This window comes from Salarias fasciatus, chromosome 15 (assembly GCF_902148845.1).
Source record: "Salarias fasciatus chromosome 15, fSalaFa1.1, whole genome shotgun sequence".
NCBI lineage: Eukaryota > Metazoa > Chordata > Actinopteri > Blenniiformes > Blenniidae > Salarias > Salarias fasciatus.
This window is the reverse complement of record NC_043759.1, coordinates 1,821,357-1,845,389: the sequence shown is the minus strand read 5'-3', so window position 1 is coordinate 1,845,389 and position 24,033 is coordinate 1,821,357. Positions and strand designations below refer to the sequence as shown.

The 24,033-nt window shown below is 46.8% G+C and overlaps 1 protein-coding gene across 12 annotated transcripts in view; it reads right to left on the bottom strand.

Annotated features, from left to right (window-relative positions):
• Nucleotides 1-24,033, bottom strand: part of LOC115402422 (uncharacterized) — a 654,628-nt gene that overhangs the window by 137,214 nt on the left and 493,381 nt on the right. The gene's annotated exons all lie outside the window — the stretch shown is intronic.

Genomic DNA, 24,033 nt, shown 5'->3' with positions numbered 1-24,033 from the left:
AGCATGTGGGCGAGAGTCTGACGCTGTTGTGCTGGAAAAAAAAGAAAACTCCGGCAGCAACTCAACGGCAAACTCTGCAGAAGACCGAGAAACTGAAGAGCAGAGATCCGAGAGCAGCACAGAGAACACCAGCAGCTCTTTAAACTCGGGGGTTGTTCTATCTTTGACTTTAGTTCATAAAAAAATCATTAAAATTAGTACATTTAAAAACCTTAGTTTATGTAAAGTGTAAAACTCACAGAAAACTGTTTTATCTTGCATTTAATTTAATTTAAAAACCGTTAAAATAAGTTCATTTTAAAAAGTGTAGAACTTAGAGTTGTTTGTTTACGTCTTTTAATTCAGTTCATAGAAAAAACCTTAAAATTCAGAGAAATTGTTTTATCTTGCAGTTAATTTAATTTAAATAAGTATAAACTCAGAGTTGTTTGTTTTATTTTTCAGACTATTATTTTGAACTTAAACATAGTGGCTGCGCTGCCTTTTTATTAGAAATAAAATTCATTTTCAAAAATAATCTGTCATTGCATTATTTATAACCGGAAGGTTGGCGGTTCGATCCCCGCTCCCGCAGGCGTAAAACTGGCGTTGTGTCCTTGGGCAAGACACTTCACCGACCTTGCCTAGTATGAAAGTTGTGAGAGTGAATGGTTGGTGGTGGTCGGAGGGGCCGATGGTGCAGATTGGCAGCCTCGCTTCAGTCAGTCTGCCCCAGGGCAGCTGTGGCTACAATAGTAGCTTACCACCACGAGTATGGTGTGAAAGGGTGATGTGATATTGCAGTTTGAAGCGCTTTGGGCTTTGTCATGCAGGGTAAAAAGCGCTATACAAGTGTAGTCCATTTACCATTTACCAAAGTATCGGTATGCAAGTATCGTATCGGTGAGTACTGAAGATGAAGTACTCGTACTCGGTATTGGTCTGAAAAAAGTGGTATCGCACATCCCGAGTTTTGGTGAATTGGTAAGGTGACTTGCGACGGTGTACTTCCACATCCCCCAAACATCCTGTTGACATGTCTTTGGTATCATGTTATAGAAACAAAACAAACATCAAATCAATATCACATCTAAAAAAACAAACAAAAAAAAGAACAAATAATTTGAACAAAACCACCAAAACTTCAACAGTTCAACCGTCGGCGTCACTGCGACTGATAAACCAGGAAGTGGGCGTGGCTTCAGGGAAACAGGGTGATGTGTTGGAAGCGAAAGAGGAGACGAGTGGAGGGTCGTTTATTTCCCACTAACAGCGCTGACAACTGTCATCCCAGGAAGCCACACCTTGACAGATGACGTCCGCCTTCATATCACTCGCCGTCTGCACCACACCTCCCCACGCCACCAAACCCCGCCCCTTCTAATGTGAGAACCCCCCCAGCAGACACCACAGTGAAGAATTTCAATGAATCAAAAAGAATAACAACAAAAAAAGGAAATAGAATAAAATAGAATGAAAACTCAGATACAACATAAATTACAACAGAATATGAATTGAAAATTCTAATAAAATGGTAAATGGGCTACACTTATGAAGCACTTTTTTTCCCCACACTGCTTGAGTGGTAGAAAAGCGAAACAATTCAGTGAATTTTATGATGTCAGTCATCATCATCATCATCATCATCATCATCATCATTATCATCATCATCAGGTCGACCACAGAGCTGTTGAACATTTCTCCACATCTGATGATCTCTGTTAAAGACCTCGGTGTGGAGGAACACTGGAGCTGTGTGTTTCCTCCTGGACAGAAGCTTCCTTACCTCCGTGTTGCTGCACTTCTTGTTTCCATCTTCAGGTGGACGTGGAGTCTTGTCCTGTTGATCCTTGGATCCAGAGTCTCCTCTAAAGACTGGATCTTCTCCATCACTGTTCTGAGATATGAGCAGAAGAGAACGTTCTGGACCTCATTCTATAATTCAACATTTAGACTTTTCATCAACTTCATTCCTTCAACCTCCTGGAGGAACTCCTGCTTTTGACTTGTTCACCAACTGAAGAAGGATTTTTAATGACATTCAATCATTCTTTGATCAACCTGCTGAGATTCCATGAAATTAAAACGTTTGAGGAATTTATTCAGAGAAGAGTGGGTGAATTCATTCAGTCATTAAATGTTGATCTCCGGTGGGCTCACCACCCACCGAGGGAACCGTAGGGGCCGGGTGCAGTGTGGATTGGGTGGCAGCAGACGGCAGGGTGCCCAGCAACCCGATCCTCAGACACAGAGACTGGCTCTAGGGACATGGAATGTCACCTCGTTGGCGGGGAAGGAGCCCGAGCTTGTGAGGGAGGTTGAGAGGTACCGGCTAGATATAGTCGGGCTCACCTCCACACATAGCCTGGGCTCTGGAACCCAACCTCTCGAGAAGGGCTGGACTCTCCACTTCTCTGGCGTTGCCCGCGGTGAAAGGCGGCGGGCTGGTGTGGGTTTGCTTATAGCCCCACAGCTTAGCCGTCATGTGTTGGAGTTCACCCCAGTGAACGAGAGGGTTGCATCCCTGTGCCTTCGGGTCGGGGACAGGTGCCTCACTGTTGTCTCGGCTTACGGGCCGAACAGCAGTGCAGAGTACCCGGCCTTCTTGGAGTCCCTGGGAGGGGTGCTGGACAGTGCTCCGACTGGGGACTCCATTGTTCTACTGGGGGACTTCAACGCCCACGTGGGCAGCGACAGTGAGACCTGGAAGGGGGTGATTGGATCGCAAGGCCTCCCCGATCTGAACCCGAGTGGTGTTTCATTATTGGACTTCTGTGCTAGTCACAGTTTGTCCATAACGAGCACCATGTTCGAGCACAGGGGTGTCCATAAGTGCACTTGGCACCAGGACACCCTAGGTCGGAGGTCGATGATCGACTTTGTTGTCGTGTCATCTGACCTCCGGCCGCGTGTTTTGGACACTCGGGTGAAGAGAGGGGCAGAGCTGTCGACCGATCACCACCTGGTGGTGAGTTGGATTCGCTGGCGGAGGAGGAAACCGGACAGACTTGGCAGACCCAAACGTGTTGTGAGGGTCTGCTGGGAGTCTGGCGGAACCCTCTGTCAGCATGGTTTCAACTCCCACCTCCGGGAGAGCTTCTCTCATGTCCCGAGGGAGGCTGGGGACATTGAGTCCGAGTGGACCATGTTCTCCACCTCCATTGTCGAAGCAGCTGCTCGGAGCTGTGGTCGTAAGGTCTCCGGTGCCTGTCGTGGCGGCAACCCCCGAACCCAGTGGTGGACACCAGAAGTAAGGGCTGCCGTCAAGCTGAAGAAGGAGTCCCATCGAGCCCTGTTGGCTCATGGGACTCCCGAAGCAGCTGACGGGTACCGGCAGGCCAAGCGAACTGCAGCCTCAGCAGTTGTGGAGGCAAAAACTCGGGTCTGGGAGGAGTTCGGGGAGGCCATGGAGGAGGACTATCGGTCGGCCTCGAAGAAATTCTGGCAAACCGTCTGGCGCCTCAGGAGGGGAAAGCAGGTCTCCGCCAACACTGTTTACAGTGAAGGTGGGGAGATGCTGACCTCAACTGGGGATATTGTTGGACGGTGGAAGGAATACTTTGAGGACCTCCTCAATCCCGTCGCCACGTCTTCTGTGGAGGAAGCAGAGGCTGAGGTCTCAGAGGTGGACTCGTCCATCACCCAAGCTGAAGTCACTGAGGTGGTTGGCAAGCTCCTCGGTGGCAAAGCACCGGGGGTGGAGGAGATTCGGCCTGAGTACCTTAAGTCTCTGGATGTGCAGGGACTGTCTTGGTTGACACGTCTCTGCAACATCGCGTGGCGGTCGGGGACGGTGCCTCTGGATTGGCAGACCGGGGTGGTGGTCCCCCTGTTCAAAAAGGGGGACCGGAGGGTGTGCTCCAACTATAGGGGATTACACTCCTCAGCCTCCCCAGGAAAGTCTATTCCAGGGTACTGGAGAGGAGGATCCGACCGATAGTCGAACCTCGGATCCAGGAGGAACAATGCGGTTGTCCTGGTCATGGAACAGTGGACCAGCTCTATACCCTCCATAGGGTGCTCGAGGGTTCGTGGGAGTTTGCCCAACCAGTCCACATGTGTTTTGTGGATTTGGAGAAGGCATCGACCGTGTCCCTCGGGTGTCTTGTGGGGGGTGCTCCGGGAATACGGAGTCCGGGGCCCCTTGTTAAGGGCCGTCCGGTCTTTGTATGACCGGAGTAGGAGTCTGGTCCGCATTGACGGCAGTAAGTCGGACCTGTTCCCGGTGCATGTTGGACTCCGGCAGGGCTGCCCTTTGTCACCGGTTCTGTTCATAATCTTCATGGACAGAATTTCTAGTGCAGCCAGGGGCCGGAGGGGGTCCGGTTCGGAACCACAGATTTCATCTCTGCTTTTTGCAGATGATGTTGTCCTGTTGGCTTCATCGAACCCGGACCTACAGCATGCACTGGGGCAGTTCGCAGCCGAGTGTGAACGGCAGGGACGAGGATCAGCACCTCCAAACCGGGCCATGGTCCTCGACCGGAGGAAGGTGGCTTGCCCCGTCCAGGTTGGTGGAGAGACCCTAGCCCAAGTGGAGGAGTTCAAATCTTGGGGTCTTGTTCACGAGTGGGGGACGGATGGAGCGTGAGATTGACAGGCGGATCGGTGCAGCGGCTGCAGTGATGCAGTCGTTGTATCGGTCCGTTGTGAAGAAGGAGCTGAGCCGAAAGGCGAAGCTCTCGATTTACCGGTCAATCTACATTCCCCCCTCACCTATGGTCATGAGCTTTGGGTCATGACCGAAGGACAAGATCCCGGATACAAGCGGCCGAAATTAGCTTCCTCCGTGGGTGGCTGGGCGCTCCCTTAGAGATAGGGTGAGGAGCTCAGTCCCAGGGAGGAGCTCGGAGTAGAGCCGCTACTACTCCACATCGAGAGGAACCAGCTGAGTGGCTCGGACATCTGTTTAGGATGCCTCATGGACGCCTCCCTCGGGAGGTGTTCCGGGCATGTCCCACTGGGAGGAGACCCCGGGGAAGACCCAGGACACGCTGGAGAGACTATGTCTCTCGGCTGGCCTGGGAACGCCTTGGGATCCTCCCAGAGGAGCTGGAGGAAGTGTCTGGGGACAGGGAAGTCGGAATCCCGCTGAACTGCTGCCCCCGCGACCCGCCCCGGATAAGCGGTAGAAAATGGATGGATGGATGGATGGATTTTTAAAGCAGAGTGCCTGGGGCCTTGGTCTGGGATGGCCCCCGGTTGTCTGGGCCCTGAGGGCCTCTCTGGCCTGCTTCTGGGCCTCTCGGAGGACAGAGGTCATTATCAGTCACCTTGTTGTTTTGTGGCTGTGAGACTAATGGCTATCTGGATCAGGTCTCTCCTGATGCCCTGCTTTGTAATTTGACACCTGGATCCTCAGATTCTCGTCCCAGATCACTACCAGCTGTGTTCTCTAACTACAGTCCGAAGCATGTTCTCTGTTCTCTCTCTGTTTAGGTTCTGGAGTGTCGGTTCTAATTGAAGGATGGTGGAACCTTTGCTCTCTTCCTTCTCTACACTCTGAATGTTTGTTCCCTTCGCTCTCTGTCTCTCTTCCTGTCCTCCTGTCCTCCTGTCAGCTCCAGCAATATCATATTCCAGGATCCAAAATCAATAAAATAAAGGCAGAAATTGTGTTATCAAGAGGAGTTTTATACTTCTGAGCTCCTCTTGATCTGTCTGGAAGCTTCCTCCAGCCAGCCCTCCATTGTGCTGCCCCCTGCTGGACAGAACAGGGAGGGAAAAAAGGATTGTGGAACACTCCTTTCACTGACTGTGAGAAGGTAGCAGCCCCTTCTCATGTGGAACTGAGACTCTCTCACATGTGTGACAGTGGGGAGTGTGGCGGAAGTGAGGAGAGGCGTGGCTGCAGCTGGAGTGTGGGTCGTGAGGTACCCACTGCCCCCTGAGGACACATACAAGCAGAAACGCCACCAAAGTACTCACCACACACTCTCCCTTCCCCTCTCTCTCTGCCCAGCTGATACTGGCTGAGCTCCCTTCTTCTTCTCTTCTTCTTCCTGTTGTTTTTGGTGGGTGGCAGCCAACTTTTAGGCGCATTTCCGCCACCTACTGTGGGGTGTAGGCCAGAGGATAATTCCCTGCCTAAAACTCAGACTCTCCCCATGACTCCACTATCCCTCAGGAATTTGAACAGATGTTTCCAACTGTCTTGCTCCTACTTTAAGATGTTCTCCAGCAGAAAAAGACCCTCTGACTCCTCTAATTTCCTCCTAAAAGCACGTCGTTCCAGCTCATAATTTCCGCAATGCATCATCACGTGCTCCACACTCTCAACAGCCTCACCACACCTACAAACTCTCGTTGGGTGTTTCCCTATCAGTGCCCGAGTTTGGTTAAGCCCTGTGAGCCCAATTCTAAGCCGACCCAGAACAACCTGTTGTCTTCTGTTCACTTCCAGACTTTATGACGCCCTACTTTCTTTTGAATCTTATACAAGTGTCTTCCTTTTCCCTCCTCATCCCAGAGCCGCTGCCATTCTGCCTTAATTTGGCTTTTAATCAATGTTTTTGCCTCCGACTTACTCAGGGTTACCTCCCACGGTCTTTCCTGCTTTAATGCTTGTTTTGCCAGTTGGTCCGCCAACTCATTCCCACTCCTTATGAGCAGGAACCCATAAGAAATGAATGGTTGTATGGACATTTTCTAATCTATACAATATCTGATGTATTTCATATATAAGGTCTGGTCGGCTCTGTGACGAGAAGTTTTGAACTGAGATTAAGGCTGATAGTGAATCTGAACAGATTAACGCTTGCACTATTTGGTTCTCTTCTACCCAGTGTAACGCCATTAACAATGCCATCAATTCCGTTGTATAAACCGCAAGGTGGTCCATGGTCCTCTGTCTCCTAAAAATACCTAACTCAGGGACAACAAAAGCATACCCAGTCCTCCCTGATTCAGGATCCTTAGACCCATCAGTAAAAAGGACAGTACAATTTGCATACCGGGTCCGAATTCTGACATTAACAGCTTCCACCAAGTTCCTACTACTACGGCTTTTTAACCCATGTATATAGAAATCCACATCTGCAGTTGGCAATAACCAATATGGAGTAACTGTAACCGGTACAGCGAGACCATAATTTTTCCCCTCAATCCCCATACTTCTTGCCATTTTACCCACTGACCAGGCAAAGCATGATGTTTTGGACTGTCCGCTCTCCCAACAGGGAATCAGCGCACTAACTGCCGGATGACTTTCTGCTTTATGCCCCTGTAAATTAACCCAATACTGCACTGCCACCTGCTTATGTCTCAGTCCTAATGGCAACTCTCCCATCTCAACCTGAACTGCAGCCACCAGAGAAGTCCTCAAAGTGCCACAACATAACCTCAGAGTCAGATTTTGCACAACTTCCAATTTATGGGTCAGATATTTTGCTCCTTCTCGATAGACCAGGCACCCATAATCCATTACTGACCTTATCAATGCAACATACGACATTTTAAGAGCTGCTCTATCTGCTCCCCACTCCACTCCCGTCAGGCACCTCATTATATTAACCACCTTTTTACATTTCTCCTCTATATAGGATACGTGATCCTTCCACAGTAGCTTTGTATCAAAAATTAGGCCCAAAAATCTAAAACTATTTACCTGTTCTATCTTTTCCCCATACATTTTTAAATCTACCTCATGCCTTGTTTTCCTGCTAAAAGCCATCATCTTCGTTTTTTCCACCGAGAATTTAAAACCCCATGTGTAAGACCATTTCTCCACCACTTTAACTGCCCTCTGAATTTTCTCCTGTACTATTCTTGTAGTTTTCCCTCTCTTCCACAGGGCTCCATCATCTGCAAATAATGACTGCATAACATCTGGTTCAACATTATTAAATACATCATTCACCATAATTAAAAATAATACCGGGCTGATGACACTACCTTGCGGTGTGCCGTTTTCCACCTTATATTTGCTTGATAAAACTGCTCCTACTTGAACCTGAATACTTCTGTCTTGTAAAAAGTCTCTAATCCACTGAAAAGCCCGACCTGTAATTCCCATTTTAAACAATTTTATCAACAACCCCTCTTTCCAAACCATATCGTATGCCTTCTCTATGTCTAAAAACACTGCCATAACCACCTCCTTTTCACCTGAGCTTTTCTGATTTCAGTCTCCAAGCATACCACTGGATCCATTGTTCCTCTACCCTTCCTAAATCCACTCTGGAATGGCGAAACCAAGCCTTTACTCTCTACATAATACATTATTCTCTCAGTTAACATCCTTTCCATAATCTTATCTATATTTGAAGTTAAAGCTATTGGTCTGTAACTTAACGGGTTTGATAAATCCTTTCCTGGCTTCCCAATAGGTATAATTACCGCCTCTTTCCAGCTAACCGGCAATCTACCCTCCTCCCATACTTTGTTGTACATTCCTAACAATTTGTCCTCTGCTTGACTACCTAGATGCTTCAACATAACATAACAGATCTGATCCTTTCCTGGAGCAGACAAGCCTGCCTTAGCAATTGCTCTTCTCATTTCTGTCTTGGTAAAAAGTGCATCCAATAACCTGTTCTCAGGTATTGGTCTCTCTAGCATATCCTTATATTCCATTCTAGTTCTGTCCCTACCCTGCTTCCCAGCTTCTGAAAGATTCTCTGAACTATGAATTTTTCTAAATGTTCTGACCATCAACTCAGCCTTCTCCTCGTTAGTAAGAGCCGTTACTTCCCCTTGCTTAAGCACTGGATATATCGTCTCTCTCCTAATTCCTTTCATTTTCCTAATCATTCCCCATACATTACCTAACGGTGTCATCCTGCCTATTGTATCACAATACCCCCTCCAGCTATTTCTCCTTTTCTGCCTCACAATTTTCCTCACCATAGCCTTGGCTCTCTTATATTCAAGTAACTTCTGAAAATTATGTGTTCTTTCAAGCTCTTTAAGAAGTCTATTCCTGATTTTAACCGCCTCTGTGCACTCTTCTGACCACCAAGGCACTGCCTTCTTATCTTTTCTCCCCTTACTCCTTGGAATCGATAACTCTGCAGCTCTCATAAGCACATTCCTAAACGATATATCCACACCATCAACATCCACGTCTAGATCCACTTCTTCAATTTCTCTTTCACACACATACTTAAATACATCCCATTTAGCCTTACTGAACACCCACCTCTCCTGCTTTTCTTCTGCATTCTCGACTCTGCCTATACTAACCCTACACAAGATAGGGAAATGATCACTGCCTATTGTGGACTCCTCCCATATGTCCCACTCACACCTCCCGGCAAGATCCCTTGAGACCAACGTTAAATCTATTGCCGACCTTCTGCCCGTATGGATATCTATTCGTGTACCTCTACCATCATTCATACATACTAGGTTATTGTCCTCCAAAAGCTGTTCCACTACCTCCCCATTCCCATCATTCTGTGCTCCCCATAAAGTGCTATGTGCATTAAAATCTCCACACCAAACTACACTACCTGTATCACCACACACCCCTTGGATCTCATTTAATTTTTCCACCTGCAACCTCTTACATGGATGATAGAAGTTAATAACAGTAATACCTCGACCGTTAACCCAGATCTCAACTACAACAAATTCATCTCCTATCCCCCTCTTAATTACTCTAAAAGATATACCTCCTTTAATAAAGGCCACACATCCCCCTCCACTACCCTCCACCCTGTCACATCTGACTGCAGTGCAATTTACAATTCTAAAATCTAACTGAGCTCCCAACCATGACTCCTGTACACAAATTATGTCAGGTGCATCTGGCAACTCGGAAACATATCTCCTAAATTCTTGACCATTCGAAATGAAACTCCGTGCATTCCAGTGAATAATTAAAACCATAGTGTACTACTACCTTCCCCTAAGTATCATCTGCCTCCGCCTCAAGCTCATCTCTAACCTCTTCCCACCTTAAATCATCGATTCTAAAATGACTAATTGCTGCCTTCACTATTACCTGGATTCTTTCCGTTTTGGATTTGATCTCCTTTGTTGCATTTATAACGCCCGCAATGAAGGTTATGAGCTGCTTGACAAAAAATTTGTTGGGCTCCAGTGATTCACATACTGACAAGTTCCGTCTGGGCGCTTCATAAATGAGACCACTCTACTGTTTCTGCCTCACGACTTTGCTGCATCTGCATATGAAATTTTATTCTGCACCCTGACCTGTTGCACCTGCACTTCTCTCTTCATGACTTCACAGCCCCCATACGCCACACTGTGGCTACCACCGCAATTGCATGCTACCACCGCAATTGCAGCACCTTGGCAGCTTACTCATGACACACTGATCATACTCATGGTCTTCTCCACACCGAGCACACCTCCTTTTCCCTTTACAGTACTGCACTGTGTGGCCAAATCTTTGACATTTATAGCATCGAAGGGGACGGGGAATATACTCCCTAACAGAATAAGTCATGTAACCCATAAACACTTTCAGGGGGAGAACTTCATCCTCAAATATCAGCAAAATACTCTCTCTGTTTCTCTTCTCCCCATTCTTGAACATTTGGAGTCTCCCAGCATCTCTGAGCCTTCCTCCTTTCAAATTTGATTTTATCTCTTCAATTGGAACCATTCGGGATCCCCCATATTACTCCCCTACTCACGCCGCTCCCCTTCTCAATGCGACTCACACTAGTCACTCTGTACTTTCCTATTTCTCACAGCCTACAGGCTCTGTCTCTTTGATCCTCAGTATTACAAATTATCATCAAGTTTCCATCTCTTAGTACTTTTGCACTCGTGATCTCCTCCACTTGCTTCTTTAGTATACACCGTAATAAACCCAAGTACTAAAACATTGAAGATTGCTAAGGCAAGTTGAAATAGATCATTGGCTCAAGTGCTGTTATTGGGAAAGCCAGTTAATAAATGTTTGTACAATTATTCATAAAAAATATTGAGTCAGGTGATAAATTGTGTTGAGTGAATGCCCACAATGGCTGATATTGACTCAACTAACATACAGCAATTGAATGAATGGACTGGACAAGTTGTGCATTTGTTGACTGAACAAATGTGGGCGGTGTCATTTACGGTAATGAACTTCGAGCAAAGGAAGTACGGCAAAGCCACAAAGTTTGTCGACACTGCCTCACGGAGGGACGAGGAGTGACAGGTAAGCAACACTGCGTTTGCTTCTTAAACATTGTCAATCTCTGAAACCAGAGTCAAAAGAAATTTGTTTCTCTGTGGAATCTGTTGAGGGACTGTAACATTTTTGCTTGCTAGCTAGCCAGTTAGCATGGGTAGCCGGGCAGCTAACTTACATACACCCCTCTAACTCATAAAGTCAATGTTTAGCCAGCTAACAAGCTAATAGCGTAAGCCGTCTAACAGCGGCCGTGGCCCCACGAGCCGCACACTAGCTAAACCTGCGGGACAGGGTTTAGCTCCATGAGTCTCATCCAGAGCAGAGACAACAGGATGAATCCAGAACGGCTGCTCGTCTCACCAAAACTCCGCCGTGTGGAAATTCTTTTATAAGTGAAAACGAGCCGAGCTTTGCAGAATGCAAACTCTGCTATGCTAAAATTGCTAAAGGGGGTGCGCGATGTTGTTCATTTACCACTAGTAATTTGTTTAAACACCTCAGGGCGAAGCTTGTGGGCGAGAGTCTGACGCTGTGGTGCTGGAAAAAGAAAACTCCGGCAGCAACTTGACGGCAAACTCTGCAGAAGACCGAGAAACTGAAGAGCAGAGATCCGAGAGCAGCACAGAGAACACCAGCAACTCTTTAAACTCGGGGGTTGTTCTATCTTTGACTTTAGTTCATAAAAAAAATCATTAAAATTAGTACATTTAAAAACCTTAGTTTATGTAAAGTGTAATCACAGAAAACTGTTTTATCTTGCACTTAACTTCATTTGAAAACCGTTAAAATAAGTTCATTTTAAAAAGTGTAGAACTTAGAGTTGTTTGTTTACATCTTGTAATTCAGTTCATTTACAAAAAACTTAAAATTCAGAGAAATTGTTTTATCTTGCAGTTAATTTCATTTAAATAAGTGTAAACTCAGAGTTGTTTGTTTTATTTTTCAGACTATTATTTTGGACTTAAACATAGTGGCTGGGCTGCCTTTTTATTAAATAAAATTCATTTTCAAAAATAACCTGTCATTGCATTATTTTAAATTTTATGTATATAAAGTATCGGTATGCAAGTATCGTATCGGTGAGTACTGAAGATGAAGTACTCGTACTCGGTATCGGTCTGAAAAAAAGTGGTATCGCACATCCCGAGTTTTGGTGAATTGGTAAGGTGACTTGCACGGTGTACTTCCACATCCCCCAACATCCTGTTGACATGTCTTTGGTTTCATGATATTAAAGAAACAAAACAAACATCAAATCTATATCACATCTAAAATACAAACAAAAAAAAACAAATAATTTGAACAAAACCACCAAAACCTCAACAGTTCAACCGTCTGCGTCACTATGACTGATAAACCAGGAAGTGGGCGTGGCTTCAGGGAAACAAGGTGATGTGTTGGAAGCGAAAGAGGAGACGAGTGGAGGGTCGTTTATTTCCCACTAACAGCGCTGACAGCTGTCATCCCAGGAAGCCACACCTTGACAGATGACGTCCGCCTTCATATCACTCGCCGTCTGCACCACACCTCCCCACGCCACCAAGCCCCGCCCCTTCTAATGTGAGAACCCCCCCAGCAGACCCCACAGTGAAGAATTTCAATGAATCAAAAAGAATAACAACAAAAAAAGGAAATAGAATAAAATAGAATGAAAACTCAGATACAACAGAAATTACAACAGAATATGAATTGAAAATTCTAATAAAATGGTAAATGGGCTACACTTATGAAGCACTTTTTTTCCCCACACTGCTTGAGTGGTAGAAAAGCGAAACAATTCAGTGAATTTTATGAGTCAGTCATCATCATCATCATTATCATCAGGTCGACCACAGAGCTGTTGAACATTTCTCCACATCTGATGATCTCTGTTAAAGACCTCGGTGTGGAGGAACACTGGAGCTGTGTGTTTCCTCCTGGACAGAAGCTTCCTTACCTCCGTGTTGCTGCGCTTCTTGTTTCCATCTTCAGGTGGACGTGGAGTCTTGTCCTGTTGATCCTTGGATCCAGAGTCTCCTCCAAAGTCTGGATCTTCTCCATCACTGTTCTGAGATATGACAGAAGAGAACGTTATGGACCTCATTCTATAATTCAACATTTAGACTTTTCATCAACTTCATTCCTTCAACCTCCTGGAGGAACTTCTGCTTTTGACTTGTTCACCAACTGAAGAAGGATTTTTAATGACATTTAATCATTCTTTGATCAACCTGCTGAGATTCCATGAAATTAAAACGTTTGAGGAATTTATTCAGAGAAGAGTGGGTGAATTCATTCAGTCATTAAATTTTGACCTCCGGTGGGCTCACCACCCACCGAGGGAACCGTAGGGGCCGGGTGCAGTGTGGATTGGGTGGCAGCCGACGGCAGGGTGCCCGGCAACCCGATCCCCGGACACAGAGACTGGCTCTAGGGACATGGAATGTCACCTCGTTGGCGGGGAAGCCCGAGCTTGTGAGGGAGGTTGAGAGGTACCGGCTAGATATAGTCGGGCTCACCTCCACACATAGCCTGGGCTCTGGAACCCAACCTCTCGAGAAGGGCTGGACTCTCCACTTCTCTGGCGTTGCCCACTGAAAGGCGGCGGGCTGGTGTGGGTTTGCTTATAGCCCCACAGCTCAGCCGCCATGTGTTGGAGTTCACCCCAGTGAACGAGAGGGTTGCATCCCTGCGCCTTCGGGTCGGGGATAGGTGCCTCACTGTTGTCTCGGCTTACGGGCCAAACAGCAGTGCAGAGTACCCCCTTCTTGGAGTCCCTGGGAGGGGTGCTGGACAGTGCTCCGACTGGGGACTCCATTGTTCTACTGGGGGACTTCAACGCCCACGTGGGCAGCGACAGTGAGAAACCTGGAAGGGGGTGATTGGATCGCACGGCCTCCCCGATCTGAACCCGAGTGTGTTTGTTATTGGACTTCTGTGCTAGTCACAGTTTGTCCATAACGAACACCATGTTCGAGCACAGGGGTGTCCATAAGTGCACTTGGCACCAGGACACCCTAGTCGGAGGTCGATGATCGACTTTGTTGTCGTGTCATCTGACCTCCGGCCGCGTGTCTTTGGACACCCGGGTGAAGAGAGGGGCAGAGCTGTCGATCGATCACCACCTGGTGGTGAGTTGGATTCGCTGGCGGAGGAGGAAACCGGACAGACTTGGCAGACCCAAACGGGTTGTGAGGGTCTGCTGGGAGCGTCTGGCGGAACCCTCTGTCAGCATGGCTTTCAACTCCCACCTCCGGGAGAGCTTCTCTCATGTCCCGAGGGAGGCTGGGGACATTGAGTCCGAGTGGACCATGTTCTCCACCTCCATTGTCGAAGCAGCTGCTCGGAGCTGTGGTCGTAAGGTCTCCGGTGCCTGTCGTGGCGGCAACCCCCGAACCCTGTGGTGGAAACCGAAGTAAGGGCTGCCGTCAAGCTGAAGAGGAGTCCTATCGAGCCTTGCTGGCTCATGGGACTCCCGAAGCAGCTGACGGGTACCGGCAGGCAAGCGAACTGCAGCCCGAGTTGTGGAGGCAAAACTCGGGTCTGGGAGGAGTTCGGGGAGGCCATGGAGGAGGACTATCGGTCGGCCTCGAAATTCTGGCAAACCGTCTGGCGCCTCAGGAGGGGAAAGCAGGTCTCCGCCAACACTGTTTACAGTGAAGGTGGGGAGATGCTGACCTCAACTGGGGATATTGTTGGACGTGGAAGGAATACTTTGAGGACCTCCTCAATCCCGTCGCCACGTCTTCTGGAGGAAGCAGAGCTGAGGTCTCAGAGGTGGACTCGTCCATCACCCAAGCTGAAGTCACTGAGGTGGTTGCAAGCTCCTCGTGGCAAGGCACCGGGGGAGAGATTCGGCCTGAGTACCTTAAGTCTCTGGATGTGCAGGGACTGTCTTGGTTGACACGTCTCTGCAATCGCGTGGCGGTCGGGGACGGTGCCTCTGGATTGGCAGACCGGGGTGGTGGTCCCCCGTTTAAAAAGGGGGACCGGAGGTGTGCTCCAACTATAGGGGATTACACTCCTCAGCCTCCCCAGGAAAGTCTATTCCAGGGTACTGGAGAGGAGGATCCGACCGATAGTCGAACCTCGGATCCAGGAGGAACAATGCGGTTTTCGTCCTGGTCGTGGAACAGTGGACCAGCTCTATACCCTCCATAGGGTGCTCGAGGGTTCGTGGGAGTTTGCCCAACCAGTCCACATGTGTTTTGTGGATTTGGAGAAGGCATTCGACCGTGTCCCTCGTGGTGTCTTGTGGGGGGTGCTCCGGGAATACGGAGTCCGGGCCCCTTGTTAAGGGCCGTCCGGTCTGTGTATGACCGGATAGGAGTCTGGTCCGCATTGACGGCAGTAAGTCGGACCTGTTCCCGGTGCATGTTGGACTCCGGCAGGGCTGCCCTTTGTCACCGGTTCTGTTCATAATCTTCATGGACAGAATTTCTAGTGCAGCCAGGGGCCGAGGGGGTCCGGTTCGGGAACCACAGGATTTCATCTCTGCTTTTTACAGATGATGTTGTCCTGTTGGCTTCATCGAACCCGGACCTCAGCATGCACTGGGGCGTTCGCAGCCGAGTGTGAAGCGGCAGGGATAGGATCAGCACCTCCAAATCCGAGGCCATGGTCCTCGACCGGAGGAAGGTGGCTTGCCCCCTCCAGGTTGGTGGAGAGACCCTAGCCCAAGTGGAGGAGTTCAAGTATCTTGGGGTCTTGTTCACGAGTGGGGGACGGATGGAGCGTGAGATTGACAGGCGGATCGGTGCAGCGGCTGCAGTGATGCAGTCGTTGTATCGGTCCGTCGTGGTGAAGAAGGAGCTGAGCCGAAAGGCGAAGCTCTCGATTTACCGGTCAATCTAGTTCCCACCTATGGTCATGAGCTTTCGGTCATGCCCGACAGGACAAGATCCCGGATACAAGCGGCCGAAATTAGCTTCCTCCGTGGGGGCTGGCTGGGCGCTCCCTTAGAGATAGGGTGAGGAGCTCAGTCACCAGGGAGGAGCTCGGAGTAGAGCCGCTGCTCCTCCACATCGAGAGGAACCAGCTGAGGTGGCTCGGACATCTGTTTAGGATGCCTCATGGACGCCTCCCTGGGAGGTGTTCCGGGCATGTCCCTGGGAGGAGACCCCGGGGAAGACCCAGGACACGCTGGAGAGACTATGTCTCTCGGCTGGCCTGGGAACGCCTTGGGATCCTCCCAGAAGCTGGAGGAAGTGTCTGGGGACAGGGAAGTCAGGGAATCCCTGCTGAGACTGCTGCCCCCGCGACCCGCCCCGGATAAGCGTAGAAAATGTGGATGGATGGATGGATTAAATGTTGATTATTAAAGCAGAGTGCCTGGGGCCTTGGTCTGGGATGGCCCCCGGTTCTGGGCCCTGAGGGCCTCTCTGGCCTGCTTCTGGGCCTCTCGGAGGACAGAGGTCATTATCAGTCACCTTGTTGTTTTGTGGGCTGTGAGACTAATGGCTATCTGGATCAGGTCTCTCCTGATGCCCTGCTTTGTAATTTGACACCTGGATCCTCAGATTCTCGTCCCGATCACTACCAGCTGTGTTCTCTAACTACAGTCCGAAGCATGTTCTCTGTTCTCTCTCTGTTCAGGTTCTGGAGTGTTGGTTCTAATTGAAGGATGGTGGAACCTTTGCTCTCTTCCTTCTCTACACTCTGAATGTTTGTTCCCTTCGCTCTCTGTCTCTCTTCCTGTCCTCCTGTCCTCCTGTCAGCTCCAGCAATATCATGTTCCAGGATCCAAAATCAATAAAATAAAGGCAGAAATTGTGTTATCAAGAGGAGTTTTATACTTCTGAGCTACTCTTGATCTGTCTGGAAGCTTCCTCCTGCCAGCCCTCTATTGTGCTGCCCCCTGCTGGACAGAACAGGGAGGGAAAAAAGGATCGTGGAACACTCCTTTCACTGACTGTGAGAAGGTAGCAGCCCCTTCTCATATGGAACTGAGACTCTCTCACATGTGTGACAGTGGGGAGTGTGGCGGAAGTGAGGAGAGGTGGCTGCAGCTGGAGTGTGGGTCGTGAGGTACCCACTGCCCCCTGAGGACACATACAAGCAGAAACGCCACCAAAGTACTCACCACCACTCTCCCTTCCCCTCTCTCTCTGCCCAGCTGATACTGGCTGAGCTCCCTTCTTCTTCTCTTCTTCTTCCTGTTGTTTTATGGTGGGTGGCAGCCAACTTTTAGGCGCATTTCCGCCACCTACTGTGCGGGAGTGTGGGCCAGAGGATAATTCCCTGCCTAAAACTCAGACTCTCCCCATGACTCCACTATCCCTCAGGAATTTGAACAGATGTTTCCAACTGTCTTGCTCCTACTTTAAGATGTTCTCCAGCAGAAAAAGACCCTCTGACTCCTCTAATTTCCTCCTAAAAGCACGTCGTTCCAGCTCATAATTTCCGCAATGCATCATTACGTGCTCCACACTCTCAACAGCCTCACCACACCTACAAACTCTCGTTGGGTGTTTCCCTGTCAGTGCCCGAGTTTGGTTAAGCCCTGTGAGCCCAATTCTAAGCCGACCCAGAACAACCGGTCTCTTCTGTTCACTTCCAGACCTTTATGATGCCCTACTTTCTTTTGAATCTTATACAAGTGTCTTCCTTTTCCCTCCTCATCCCAGAGCCGCTGCCATTCTGCCTTAATTTGGCTTTTAATCAATGTTTTTGCCTCCGACTTACTCAGGGTTACCTCCCACGGTCTTTCCTGCTTTAATGCTTGTTTTGCCAGTTGGTCCGCCAACTCATTCCCCACTACCTCCTTATGAGCAGGAACCCATAAGAAATGAATGGTTGTATGGACATTTTCTAATCTATACAATATCTGATGTATTTCATATATAAGGTCTGGTCGGCTCTGTGACGAGAAGTTTTGAACTGAGATTAAGGCTGAGTGAATCTGAACAGATTAACGCTTGCACTATTTGGTTCTCTTCTACCCAGTGTAACGCCATTACAATGCCATCAATTCCGTTGTATAAACCGCAAGGTGGTCCGTGGTCCTCTGTCTCCTAAAAATACCTAACTCAGGGACAACAAAAGCATACCCAGTCCTCCCTGATTCAGGATCCTTAGACCCATCAGTAAAAAGGACAGTACAATTTGCATACCGGGTCCGAATTCTGACATTAACAGCTTCCACCAAGTTCCTACTACTACGGCTTTTTAACCCATGTATATAGAAATCCACATCTGCAGTTGGCAATAACCAATATGGAGTAACTGTACCCGGTACAGCGAGACCATAATTTTTCCCCTCAATCCCCATACTTCTTGCCATTTTACCCACTGACCAGGCAAAGCATGATGTTTTGGACTGTCCGCTCTCCCAACAGGGAATCAGCGCTCTCTACTGCCGGATGACTTTCTGCTTTATGCCCCTGTAAATTAACCCAATACTGCACTGCCACCTGCTTATGTCTCAGTCCTAATGGCAACTCTCCCATCTCAACCTGAACTGCAGCCACCAGAGAAGTCCTCAAAGTGCCACAACATAACCTCAGAGTCAGATTTTGCACAATTCCAATTTATGGGTCAGATATTTTGCTCCTTCTCGATAGACCAGGCACTCATATTCCATTACTGACCTTATCATGCAACATACACATTTTAAGAGCTGCTCTATCTGCTCCCCACTCCACTCCCGTCAGGCACCTCATTATATTAACCACCTTTTTACATTTCTCCTCTATATAGGATACGTGATCCTTCCACAGTAGCTTTGTATCAAAAATTAGGCCCAAAAATCTAAAACTATTTACCTGTTCTATCTTTTCCCCATACATTTTTAAATCTACCTCATGCCTTGTTTTCCTGCTAAAAGCCATCATCTTCGTTTTTTCCACCGAGAATTTAAAACCCCATGTGTAAGACCATTTCTCCACCACTTAACTGCCCTCTGAATTTTCTCCTGTACTATTCTTGTAGTTTTCCCTCTCTTCCACAGGGCTCCATCATCTGCAAATAATGACTGCATAACATCTGGTTCAACATTATTAAATACATCATTCACCATAATTAAAATAATACCGGGCTGATGACACTACCTTGCGGTGTGCCGTTTTCCACCTTATATTTGCTTGATAAAACTGCTCCTACTTGAACCTGAATACTTCTGTAAAAAGTCTCTAATCCACTGAAAAGCCCGACCTGTAATTCCCATTTTAAACAATTTATCAACAACCCCTCTTTCCAAACCATATCGTATGCCTTCTCTATATCTAAAAACACTGCCATAACCACCTCCCTGTTCACCTGAGCTTTTCTGATTTCAGTCTCCAAGCATACCACTGGATCCATTGTTCCTCTACCCTTCCTAAATCCACTCTGGAATGGCGAAACCAAGCCTTTACTCTCTACATAATACATTATTCTCTCAGTTAACATCCTTTCCATAATCTTACTATATTTGAAGTTAAAGCTATTGGTCTGTAACTTAACGGGTTTGATAAATCCTTTCCTGGCTTCCCAATAGGTATAATTACCGCCTCTTTCCAGCTAACCGGCAATCTACCCTCCTCCCATACTTTGTTGTACATTCCTAACAATTTGTCCTCTGCTTGACTACCTAGATGCTTCAACATAACATAACAGATCTGATCCTTTCCTGGAGCAGACAAGCCTGCCTTAGCAATTGCTCTTCTCATTTCTGTCTTGGTAAAAAGTGCATCCAATAACCTGTTCTCAGGTATTGGTCCCTCTAGCATATCCTTATATTCCATTCTAGTTCTGTCCCTACCCTGCTTCCCAGCTTCTGAAAGATTCTCTGAACTATGAATTTTTCTAAATGTTCTGACCATCAACTCAGCCTTCTCCTCGTTAGTAAGAGCCGTTACTTCCCCTTGCTTAAGCACTGGATATATCCTCTCTCTCCTAATTCCTTTCATTTTCCTAATCATTCCCCATACATTACCTAACGGTGTCATCCTGCCTATTGTATCACAATACCCCTCCAGCTATTTCTCCTTTTCTGCCTCACAATTTTCCTCACCATAGCCTTGGCTCTCTTATATTCAAGTAACTTCTGAAAATTATGTGTTCTTTCAAGCTCTTTAAGAAGTCTATTCCTGATTTTAACCGCCTCTGTGCACTCTTCTGACCACCAAGGCACTGCCTTCTTATCTTTTCTCCCCTTACTCCTTGGAATCGATAACTCTGCAGCTCTCATAAGCACATCCCTAAACGATTTATCCACAACATCAACATCCACGTCTAGATCCACTTCTTCAATTTCTCTTTCACACACATACTTAAATACATCCCATTTAGCCTTACTGAACACCCCCTCTCCTGCTTTTCTTCTGCATTCTCTACTCTGCCTATACTAACCCTACACAAGATAGGGAAATGATCACTGCCTATTGTGGACTCCTCCCATATGTCCCACTCACACCTCCCGGCAAGATCCCTTGAGACCAACGTTAAATCTATTGCCGACCTTCTGCCCGTATGGATATCTATTCGTGTACCTCTACCATCATTCATACATACTAGGTTATTGTCCTCCAAAAGCTGTTCCACTACCTCCCCATTCCCATCATTCTGTGCTCCCCATAAAGTGCTATGTGCATTAAAATCTCCACACCAAACTACACTACCTGTATCACCACACACCCCTTGGATCTCATTTAATTTTTCCACCTGCAACCTCTTACATGGATGATAGAAGTTAATAACAGTAATACCTCGACCGTTAACCCGATCTCAACTACAACAAATTCATCTCCTATCCCCCTTAATTACTCTAAAAGATATACCTCCTTTAATAAAGGTCACACATCCCCCTCCACTACCCTCCACCCTGTCACATCTGACTGCAGTGCAATTTACAATTCTAAAATCTAACTGAGCTCCCAACCATGACTCCTGTACACAAATTATGTCAGGTGCATCTGGCAACTCGGAAACATATCTCCTAAATTCTTGACCATTCGAAATGAAACTCCGTGCATTCCAGTGAATAATTAAAACCATAGTGTACTACTACCTTCCCCTAAGTATCATCTGCCTCCGCCTCAAGCTCATCTCTAACCTCTTCCCACCTTAAATCATCGATTCTAAATGACTAATTGCTGCCTTCACTATTACCTGGATTCTTTCCGTTTGGATTTGATCTCCTTTGTTGCATTTATAACGCCCGCAATGAAGGTTATGAGCTGCTTGACAAAAAATTTGTTGGGCTCCAGTGATTCACATACTGACAAGTTCCGTCTGGGCGCTTCATGAATGAGACCACTCTCCTGTTTCTGCCTCACGACTTTTGCTGCATCTGCATATGAAATTTTATTCTGCACCCGACCTGTTGCACCTGCACTTCTCTCTTCATGACTTCACAGCCCCCATACGCCACACTGTGGCTACCACCGCAAATTGCAGCACCTTGGCAGCTTACTCATGACACACTGATCATACTCATGGTCTTCTCCCACCGAGCACACCTCCTTTTCCCTTTACAGTACTGCACTGTGTGGCCAAATCTTTGACATTTATAGCATCGAAGGGGACGGGAATATACTCCCTAACAGAATAAGTCATGTAACCCATAAACACTTTCAGGGGGAGAACTTCATCCTCAAATATCAGCAAAATACTCTCTCTGTTTCTCTTCTCCCCATTCTTGAACATTTGGAGTCTCCCAGCATCTCTGAGCCTTCCTCCTTTCAAATTTGATTTTATCTCTTCAATTGGAACATCATTCGGGATCCCCCATATTACTCCCCTACTCACGCCGCTCCCCTTCTCAATGCGACTCACACTAGTCACTCTGTACTTTCCTATTTCTCACAGCCTACAGGCTCTGTCTCTTTGATCCTCAGTATTACAATTATCATCAAGTTTCCATCTCTTAGTACTTTTGCACTCGTGATCTCCTCCACTTGCTTCTTTAGTATACACCGTAATAAACCCAAGTACTAAAACATTGAAGATTGCTAAGGCAAGTTGAAATAGATCATTGGCTCAAGTGCTGTTATTGGGAAAGCCAGTTAATAAATGTTTGTACAATTATTCATAAAAAAATTGAGTCAGGTGATAAATTGTTGTGAGTGAATGCCCACAATGGCTGATATTGACTCAACTAACATACAGCAATTGAATGAATGGACTGGACAAGTTGTGCATTTGTTGACTGAACAAATGTGGGCGGTGTCATTTACGGTAATGAACTTCGAGCAAAGGAAGTACGGCAAAGCCACAAAGTTTGTCGACACTGCCTCACGGAGGGACGAGGAGTGACAGGTAAGCAACACTGCGTTTGCTTCTTAAACATTGTCAATCTCTGAAACCAGAGTCAAAAGAAATTTGTTTCTCTGTGGAATCTGTTGAGGGACTGTAACATTTTTGCTTGCTAGCTAGCCAGTTAGCATGGGTAGCCGGGCAGCTAACTTATTACCCCTCTAACTCATAAGTCAATGTTTAGCCGCTAACAACTCATAGCGTAAGCCGTCTAACAGCGGCCGTGGCCCCACGAGCCGCACACTAGCTAAACCTGCGGGACAGGGTTTAGCTCCATGGTCTCATCCAGAGCAGAGACAACAGGATGATTCCAGAACGGCTGCTCCTCACCAAAACTCCGCCGGTGTGGAATTCTTTATATAGTGAAACGAGCCGAGCTTTGCAGAATGCAAACTCTGCTATGCTAAAATTGCTAAAGGGGGTGCGCGATGTTGTTCATTTACCACTAGTAATTTGTTTAAACACCTCAGGGCGAAGCTTGTGGACGAGAGTCTGACGCTGTTGTGGAAAAAGAAACTCCGGCAGCAACTTGACGGCAAACTCTGCAGAAGACCGAGAAACTGAAGAGCAGAGATCCGAGAGCAGCACAGAGAACACCCGCAACTCTTTAAACTCGGGGGTTGTTCTATCTTTGACTTTAGTTCATAAAAAAATCATTAAAATTAGTACATTTAAAACCTTAGTTTATGTAAAGTTAAACTCAGAGAAACTGTTTTATCTTGCACTTAACTTCATTTGAAAACCGTTAAATAAGTTCATTTTAAAAAGTGTAGAACTTAGAGTTGTTTGTTTACGTCTTGTAATTCAGTTCATTTACAAAAAACTTAAAATTCAGAGAAATTGTTTTATCTTGCAGTTAATTTCATTTAAATAAGTGTAAACTCAGAGTTGTTTGTTTATTTTTCAGACTATTATTTTGGACTTAAACATAGTGGCTGGGCTGCCTTTTTATTAGAAATAAAATTCATTTTCAAAATAACCTGTCATTGCATTATTTTAAATTTTATGTATATAAGTATCGGTATGCAAGTATCGTATCGGTGAGTACTGAAGATGAAGTACTCGTACTCGGTATCGGTCTGAAAAAAAGTGGTATCGCACATCCCGAGTTTTGGTGAATTGGTAAGGTGACTTGCAACGGTGTACTTCCCATCCCCCAAACATCCTGTTGACATGTCTTTGGTTTCATGATATTAAAGAAACAAAACAACATCAAATCTATACACATCTAAAATACAAACAAAAAAAAGAACAAATAATTGAACAAAACCACCAAAACCTCAACAGTTCAACCGTCTGCGTCACTGTGACTGATAAACCAGGAAGTGGGCGTGGCTTCAGGGAAACAGGGTGATGTGTTGGAAGCGAAGAGGAGACGAGTGGAGGGTCGTTTATTTCCCACATCCACACTGACAGCTGTCATCCCAGGACCACACCTTGACAGATGACGTCCGCCTTCATATCACTCGCCGTCTGCACCACACCTCCCCACGCCACCAAGCCCCGCCCCTTCTAATGTGAGAACCCCCCCAGACCCCACAGTGAGAATTTCAATGAATCAAAAAGAATAACACAAAAAAAGGAAATAGAATAATAGAATGAAAACTCAGATACAACAAAATTACAACAGAATATGAATTGAAAATTCTAATAAATGGTAAATGGGCTACACTTATGAAGCACTTTTTTCCCCCACTGCTTGAGTGGTAGAAAAGCGAAACAATTCAGTGAATTTTATGACGTCATCA